The sequence below is a fragment of the Pantherophis guttatus genome, chromosome 2, assembly GCF_059756535.1.
Source record: "Pantherophis guttatus breed Tessera chromosome 2, ASM5975653v1, whole genome shotgun sequence".
NCBI classification, from domain to species: domain Eukaryota; kingdom Metazoa; phylum Chordata; class Lepidosauria; order Squamata; family Colubridae; genus Pantherophis; species Pantherophis guttatus.
The window spans coordinates 81,704,290-81,713,619 of NC_142064.1; the positions used below are offsets into that span (position 1 = coordinate 81,704,290).

A 9,330-nucleotide genomic window follows, 5' to 3' on the forward strand; every position below is an offset into this window, starting at 1 on the left:
TAAACATTGTCAATGGACAAGCAGTGGAGAGATAGTACAGAAACAGATGGCCATGTTTGCAGCTTTGGGATAGAATTTAGACACATATTTGCCATCTGCCTGCACAGCATTTTCAGAAACTTAGCATTTAGGAAAGTTTATGGCACCAAAGCTTATGAGCAATAAGAGAGAGATTATGGAATTCTTGCATTCAATCAAACACTTTTTAAACAATGTATCATTGAACACAAGGAAGAAACGCAACCCCCTATTGTTTCCTCCTTCAAGACATCCTGTCCCTGATTGTTTGAATCATCCTTCTTCCTCTTTTTTTTCTGAAGCGCAAAATATGCAAACTGTTCTTTTATGGGACTCAGTGGTTTTCGCGGGGCGTTGTGCAAAACTGCATACAAGTTAATGGAGCTCGAAGTGTTCATTGACGCTGGGATACCTGTTGTTTCATTTCCCCACTATGTTTTAATAGATTTTGTCTTCTATTTTTTTTCCCCTCATCTCTTTGACAAAGATTAAAAAGGTTTGCTGGAGATGAACCAGCTACCCGGAAACCACCCAATGAAGTACCTACATATTAAGCTAATGGACTAGGACTGAAAAGCTCTAGATTCAACAATACTCTCAATTTTTGAAATTCCCCAGGTGGAGGTTAGGACAGCTATTTTCACTTTCAACGCCACTGCTGATAAAATGAGGCGAGATCCCTGGTAAGCCACATTTAACTCTGGGAGGAGACTGTAACACAGGGGTGTCAAACTTGATTTCAGTGAGGGCCACATCAGGATTGTGTTTGACCTCGGGGGTGAAGGGGGTGGCCAACTTGACATCTGTTTTCAGCCGTGACGGCCTCCTGCAGGCTTCTGCCAGCAAAAATGGACCTTGGGAGGGTTAGGGTGTGCGGCCCACCCGAGCTCTGTTTTTGCTGGCAGAGGCACCACAGGACATTCCTTCGTTGTTTCCATGGCAGCCCAGTGGGCCAGATCTAAGCACCCCGTTGGATGGATCCAGCCCACAGGCCTTGAGTTTGACACCCGTGCTGTCAATTATATAACAGATAATTATAACAGAAAGAGAAAAAAAAAAAAACAGCCATAGAGTGAAATGCTCAAAAATTGTTTTTCTGGATCAGATCAAACATTCTGAGTTGGATTCAGACTACTTTACCAAAGTTAGTAGAAACAGTACTGTAGTCATAGTAGCACAGGAAATATTAAGCGGAGAAAGAAGAACGGATTCTACTCAATATACACACACATCAGAAATCCTAATGTCCCATAGTTGGTGAAGAAACTGAAGCTGAAGAGAAGTTGGATATTTCAACAAGACAATGATCTGTAATGAACCTCCAGATCTACCATGATATACTTCCAGGAAAGAAAGAAAACAATTTTAGAACAACATTCACAGCCTTACTTTAAATATTATTGAAAACCAGTTGCAACTTCTTAATCATGCATTTTATGCAGAGAGCTAAGCTAGAAGATTGGGCGGGGGGGGGGTTAACTGGAAAACATAATAGCCCAGATTCGAGACCCAAGCCCTGCCTGAGTTCCCATTACTTGCTCCAGCTCCTGCCCATCTAGCTGTTCGAAAGCATACAAATGCAAATAGATAAATAGGTACTAGGTAAAAATGTTCTGTGTGCCTCAGTGTATAGTCATGCTGGCCACATGACCATGGAAGTGTCTTCAGACAATGCTGGTTCCCTTGGCTAAGAAACAGACCCTGGACCAGGCAGTGTTGGCTAATTATTGTCCAGTCTCCAACCTTCGCTTTGTTGCGAAGGTTGTTGAGAGTGTGGTAGCATGACAGCTCCCTCAGTACCTGGATGAATCGGCCTATCTGGATCCATTCCAGTCAGGCTTCAGGCCTGGGTACAGATGGAAATGGCATTGGTCGCATTGGTTGATGATCTCTGGAGGGCTCGGGACAGGGGTTGTTCCTCTGTCCTGGTCCTATTAGACCTCTCAGTGGCTTTTGATACCATCGACCATGGTATCATGCTACACCGGTTGGAAGAGTTAGGGGTGGGGGGCACCATGTCGCGGTGGTTCTCCTCCTTTCTCTCCAACTGGTCGCAGTCTGTGTTGGCAGGGGGGCAGAGGTCGACCCCGAGGCCCCTTGTATGTGGGGTGCCACAAGGGTCAGTCCTCTCGCCCCTTCTGTTCAACATTTATGTGAAGCCGTTGGGTGAGATCATCCGTGGTTTCGGGGTGAAGTACCACCAGTATGCTGATGACACTCAGCTGTACATCTCCACCCCGGACCATCCCAATGATGCCCTTGAAGTGATGTCCCGGTGCCAGGAGGCTGTACGGATGCCTGGATGGGAAAAAACAGACTCAGGCTCAACCCATCCAAGACCGAGTGGCTGTGGTTTCCGACATCCCAATATAGTCAGTTGGTGCCATCACTGACTATTGGGGGCGAGTCGTTGGCCCCCACGGAGAGGGTTCACAACTTGGGTGTCCTCCTGGACTCACAGCTGTCTTTAGAAGGGCATTTGACAGCTGTGGCTGGGAGGGCATTTTATCAGGTTCGCCTGATTCGCCAGTTGCATCCCTTTCTGGATTGGGACTTGTTAAATACGGTCACTCATGCCCTCGTCACTTCCCGCCTGGAGTACTGCAATGCTCTCTACATGGGGCTCCACTTGAGGAGCACCCAGAGGCTCCAGCTGGTCCAGAATGCGGCTGCGTGGGTGGTTATGGGAGCGACGTGGTGCTCCCATGTGACCCCCCTCCTGCACGAGCTGCACTGGCTCCCGGTGGTCTTCCGGGTGCGCTTCAAGGTTTTGGTTACCACCTTTAGAGTGCTCCATGGCCTAGGACCGGGGTATCTACAAGATCGCCTTCTGCCAGCAGTAGCCTCTCACCGACCAGTACTCTCCCATAGAGAGGGGCTTCTTAGGGTGCCATCGGTCAAACAGTGTCAACTGGCGGTCCCCAGGGGAAGAGCCTTCTCTGTGGGAGCACCTGCCATCTGGAATGAGCTCCCTAGGAGATACGGAGGATTACAGACCTGTGTGCTTTCCGCTGTGCCCTCAAAACATTCCTATTCCAGCAGGCCGGCCTGGCCTAACTCCCCTTTTTAAACTGTTTTTAAATTTTTAAAATTTTAAATTTGTCTTATAAATTTGGGGTGTTTTAAATTTTGTTTTCTGGGCCAAATTATTTAATTGTATTTTAATTGGTTTTTTAACATTTGTATTATATATATTTTATCTTTTGGCTGTTCACCAAAACAGGAGTAGGGCGGTATACAAATTTAATAATAATAAAAAAAAGATGAGCACTGCCCCCTAGAGATGGACACGACTGGACAGGGGAAACCTTTACTTTTATAGCAATAGCAATAGTGCTTAGATGTATATACCACTTCATAGTGCTTTACAGCTCTCTCTAAGCAGTTTACAAAATCAGCATTTTGCCCCAACAATCTGGATCCTCGTTTTACCGACCTTGGAAGGATAAAAGGCTGAATCAACCTGGAGCCGATCAGGATCGAACTGATAGCAGTGGAAGGCAGAGTTAGCCTTCAATATCACATTCTAACCACTGCACCACCAAAGCTCCTTTACCTTAAGCTAGAAGAATTCAGCAAGGAAGAGTAGAAAAATATTCAAATACAAGAATAGAGGGGCTCTTAACTAGCTACAAGAACCATTTTGAAGTTTTATTGCTGCCAAAGGAAGTATTACAAAGTACTGATTGAAAAGGTGTCCAAATTTTTGCTCTGCCATATTCCCCGTTCCTTTATTTTGAACTTGTAAACAAGCCACAGATAAATAGTATGCATTCTGATTGTGCTTAATTTTGTTCCGTGAAGAGACAGTGTCAGTTTTTGTTTACTTGGGGAATTTATCGAAACATACTGTCTGACCATAGGTGAGTAAATGTCTCCATAAGCTGCAACTCATCCCTTTAAATCCTAGGAAACCAAAACTAGATTAATCCAATCCTAAATATACACAGATTCAGTTCCACTGGAAGTATATTTGGATGTTCTAATCATGCTGGATTTTGCTAATAGAATTAACATATACATCAAAGACATTTTATGTTCATCTTTTTCAATCATAAATCTATGGGGAAGAGATTAAAACGTCTGATAAGCGTGTAAGGAACTAAACTTTTCATTTAAAAAAATCAGTTTTTCTTTGCCCTTCCTTCCTTCAAATTTTTTTCTAATTAGGAATTTTACATTAAAAAAAAAACCACACCAGAGAGCAAAAGGAGACTGATTCACAATTTTTTTTTTCAGTTCTTGCAAAAGTTTAATTAAGAACTGGGTACACAATGAAATGTTTATAATGATTCTGCCTTATTTGCTAGGACAGGGTTTTTCAAGATGGGTTCCATGAAAACCGATGGAATTTTGTGAAAGGCTAAGAGCAAAACAAAAAAACATTTTTTTTAAAAAGTAGCCAATGTTCTGTCACAAAAGCTTTGCCTCTTGACCATAGAGTTCCAGTTTTTATTTTTATAACAAACAGATTGCATGGCCTGAAAAAAAAAAAGGTTTGTGTTAGGGAATATTGTATATAAAACAACATAGTTTTCAACAGCAAATAAAACATAACACTTTAGACAAGAATGCTGCTATGCAAATACACACACACACACACACACACATGGTTAAGGCACCAGGCTAGAAACCAGGAGATGGTGAGTTCTAATCCTGCCTTAAGCATAAAAGTCAGTTGGGTGACCTTGGGCTAGTCATCCTCTCTAAGATCCACCTAATAATCCTCTCTTCTCCTGTATTCCACACTAGCTGGATAACCATGCTTAGCTACTTATGACCATTTCTCACACTTACGACCATTGTAGCATCCCCATGGTCTTGACAGACTCTCATTGTCATCATCACCAACAAAGTATATCTGGAGAAATGAAGGCTGCTGATGAGGCCCCGCCATGATATTGCCTATCTTGTGATAGACCTGTCCCTCCACTTTGAATGTTGGCATAAAATTTCCCTCCTTCACCTCTCTGGCTCCAAAAGACGTCATTTTGAAGCATCCATTGTACTTCCGGGCAGCAGACAGACAGTCTTTTCCCTTTAACTGATGTTACAGTAGAAGAAACAGATGTCTGAACTGAGGAGGTCGGAGTAAGAAGTGAGTTGGGGCTGGGACACTATGCAGGAGAAATTCGGTTCACAATCCGTTGGCTCAGTGGTGGTCGGTGATTGAAATTCATAAGGGAATATCTCTCCCGCTGCCTTGAGTTTGGAAGCAGTTCCATAGGTGGAAGGCGTAGACATTTTGGTGAAGTAGCGCCGTTTAGTACTGTAAGGAGCCCCAGACAGCTCCTGAATGAAGGAGTGGAATGACTACCAGTTTGACCTGAGGTAAAGGAATGTGAGGCAAGTGGCAGTTGGAACTTTTCAGGTGGGGAGCGGGACTAGAACGTCTAACTCCTTCGCATCAGAGTGTGTTAATACACTGTTATGAATATATTGCATATGAAATACTAATGATCTGGTGGTCATTTCAAAAAATCCTTTCTTAGCGAGCACCTAGAAGCCAAGAGGAATGGACGTGCCAAATTTCCAGTTTGTAGGAGATTTTGTTCTGAAGATTTCGTGATGAGTGACTGGATTTTGCTTTTATATATATAGATAACAACAACCTTGTTGTGTGGAACATAGGAGAAGAGAGGATGGTTCGTATGTTCAATGCCTTAAGTTAGGGTGATAAAAATAAAATAAATGGCCATCCATATTTCTGGGGGGAGATTGTTCCAGAATGGAAAGTAGGGTGTGTGTGTGTGGAACCACAACAGAGAAGGCAGGCTTCCTTAGTCCCATGAAATGGCAACATTTAACAGGTTGCCTGTCTCACCTGCTTAGAAAGAGAAAAGTCTCCCACTTCTTGGTGGCCTATTAATATGTTGTGCACAGAACTTTTGCTCTGGCAGTTTAAGAAAACAGAATGAAAAAGAAGACAACTCTGCATTAGAATATATCTCCAGAAAGTCCAGCCATGTAAAACAAGCCTCAGAGGCCAATGCGGTTAAGTGGCAACATAAATAACCATATTGGTGATAACTAGAAAGCTTTTTAACAGCATAAGCAATCTGGTAAGATGTAAAATGGAAAGCTCCATGAAGCTAAGTAATAGGAAAGAAAGAGATGGGTTATTTTCATTAGCTACCAGGAGCTTTAGGGAGTGACTTGATTGGGGTGCTAAATAAAAAGTAGGTGGGAAAAAAAATACCCTAATGTAAATAAGACAGGGGGCAGAGGGTGATTCCTGTTGATAAATGTGCCACAAAACCAGCATTCAGATGCTATAGATCACACTCCAGAATATTTTTGCACGGGAATAAAGACCACTGCACATAATGCGGCTAGATCTGAGTTAGCAAGGAATGGGGGAACATTTTAATCAGTTTGCTTTCTAATGTAAACACTGAGTTTAGAAATTCCAAACCTACCTCTATAAAAATATCTGTCTGTGTCTGTGTCTGTGTCTGTGTCTGTGTCTCTGTCTGTCTGTCTGTCTGTCTGTCTGTCTGTCTATCTGTCTGTCTGTCTGTCTGTCTGTCTGTCTGTCTATCTATCTATCTATCTATCTATCTATCTATCTATCTATCTATCTATCTATCTATCCATCCAGCCATCCTCTATCCTCTATCCTTATCATCTCTCTTCTGTCATCTGCCTATCTCTCATGCACACACGCCAAACACAAAGACACAAATACAGAAAGTCAAATGTCAAGATTCAGTTGCTGGATCTTCTGATGCAGTTTACATCAACAACCCCTAACATACATTTGTGCAAAAAAACAAAAAACAAAACAAAACAAAACCCAACAGATGTGGAAAATTGCTTCCAAATCCATTATATTTAGTCAAAATTCTTATGAACATTATGTATATATGTAAAACATCACCTTGGTTGGAGAAGTTGTTCTAAGATAAAAATCCTCTTCCCCAGCAGTGAAAATGCAAGGTGAGTATAGCTTTATTTATTCAAAACATGCAAAGATATGCAATAGCACTCAGCCAGCATATACCTTTGCAAGCCACAATCCATCAGATGAAAAGAAGGAAGTTGTTCTTTGCGCTGTAAAGCTCTCTCAGGTAGTTCCGTCCGTGGTCAGATCAGTCCAAAGCCAGTTCACATTCATTCATCAGCTGCATAAATATGCATCCTTGGAGCCATGCTACAACATGACTATTTGGCCCCTAAAAGGGGTCTAAGCCAATTCGCCACAGCCACCTTGTTGTGGCCAACTCACTGCAGCCAACTCGCCATGGCCAACTTGCTGCAGGACGACTCACCGTGGTACAAGAGTTAGATTAATATCGAAGATGTTCTGTCTCCCTTCCTCACACAGGCAAACGTAATACCAAGCACGCCTACCAATATTTTATTAGGTAAACAGATTAGAATTCTTGGCAGACCAAGGTTTTGGCAGCAAACTGCCGAATGCCTGCCAAGACCGTTTTCACTCCCATAAAGCAGAAGAGGACTTATCTTCAGTCCATTCCAGGAGCAATAAATTATCCATGAGACAAGAGTTTAGTCAATGTTCAGTCCAAAATATATCCAAGCCGAATTTCAGAGATCATGACGTGATTTTCAGGGTTTAACTTTGTCCGTCACAAAACCTGAAGAGCAATCACACCCACTTTTATTCCTGGTGGGGCGTGGCTCCGTGACTCAGCTCAATCTCTGGCCCTCCCACACCTCTTCTGTTGCTGCGCACACTTCTCCCTCCGACGCTGCCTGGGATCAAGCCAGGATTCATCATCCTTGCTCCCTATCAATTGGTGCTCCGATATGCCTTCCTCCTGGCACATCCCAGGCTGTTCCTCCTGGCCTTCGGATGGAACCTGAGGCATTGCCAGAAAGGAGGGTCCTGGAGCGGGAGGCCTTGTCAGTTCCTCCCCATCACCTTCTAAGTCCTCTTCCTCTGTTAGGACAGGCTCGGGAGTCGGGGTCACAACAGAAGTAGTAGTAGAATAAAATCATTAAAGAAAGGATGCAAAAGAAGGGACAAAATGAAATGTGAATGACACACACATTTCCAAAATGAGTTCAATAACAGAAATAGTTAAAGAATATTATGAAAAGTTATAGGATACAGGAAATAAATCTATGGAAAAAATTACACAATACATGGAAGAAGCCAACCTACCTAAAGTCCCAGAAAATTTTAGAACTATATTAAATGGAAAAGTAACAATGTGAGAACTAACAGATGTGATAAAAAGACAGAACAATGACAATGACAAAAACTAAAATAATGGTTTAATTATTTTAAATAATTAAATTGAATTGAATTGTCCTGCAGCCAGTTATCCCATGGTAAGTTGGTCATGGCAATGTCAGGGTTCCAAGTAACACCCCCAACTAAAGTACACCGAGGCTTGAGTTTCCTCAAAGTTCCATTTTACTAGAGATGTCATATTGGCACATCTGGGAAAACCCGAATCTGAAAGTTTCCAGGTTTTCCCCACCCAAAAGAAAGTTCAAGTCCCTGCCCAGCACCCACATGTCCATCACTGGTCCAATTAGGCACCATCCAAAACTGGAGTTGCCTCCCATTCACCTCATCGCAGCTGCAGGGCAAGATGGCCTTGACTCTCTGAGAAAGAAGGTTATTTTGACTATATATCACCCATACTCTATGCAATTCCCCCCTCCCAATTTCCCACAGTAGAAAATGTGGCAGACCTGAAGACCCAAATGTAAAAGATGGCTTCCAGGTCTGACAGGCGAGTTGTCCCACAGTGAGTTGACCATGGTGAGTTGGCCACGGCATGTTGGCCATGGTGAGTTGACCATGGCGAATTGGCTATGGCAAATTAGTTGTGGAAAATTGTTCCATTCCAGTCTCACTTGACTCCATTCTCAAGGACTACCTGTATTAGTATTCTTGAAGGGCTAATTCATGGGTGTCCAACTTTTTGGTTGCCTGGGCCATATTGAGTGAAGAGGAATTGTCTTGGGCTTCATATAAAATATATAATATAGTTAAATGTATATAAATAACAAACTTCCTTTATGTATTTATTTTAAATTAAACAATCTTTTGGGGCTGCATTCTAGCTATGTGGGGCCACATGCAGCTGGTGGACCGCGGGCTGGACATGTTATGCCACTAAACAGTGGCATAACAAACTGACAATAAATTTTCTCAGAACAATTTCATGAGGGGATAAACATTCCCCCACCCCCCAATTTAGTCAATTTTGGTTGAAAATGCCCATTTACAACTCCCGGCCAAAAAACCCCAGTTAAAATTAGCCATCTAACCAGACTTCAGTTGAAAACCTTTAATTCATGCACACCAAAGAGGCAAAATGAATCCTGCAG

At 42.7% G+C, this 9,330-nt stretch overlaps 1 long non-coding RNA gene across 1 annotated transcript; it reads right to left on the bottom strand.

The window, feature by feature from the left end:
* Positions 1–4,244: 4,244 nt before the first annotated feature.
* On the bottom strand, positions 4,245–5,726 carry LOC148115172 (uncharacterized). The gene is made up of 2 exons (XR_015731900.1): positions 4,985–5,726; positions 4,245–4,499 (listed from the first exon to the last, which is right to left on the bottom strand). It is a non-coding gene; the product is annotated as an uncharacterized LOC148115172 (long non-coding RNA).
* Between the last annotated feature and the right edge of the window lie 3,604 nt (positions 5,727–9,330).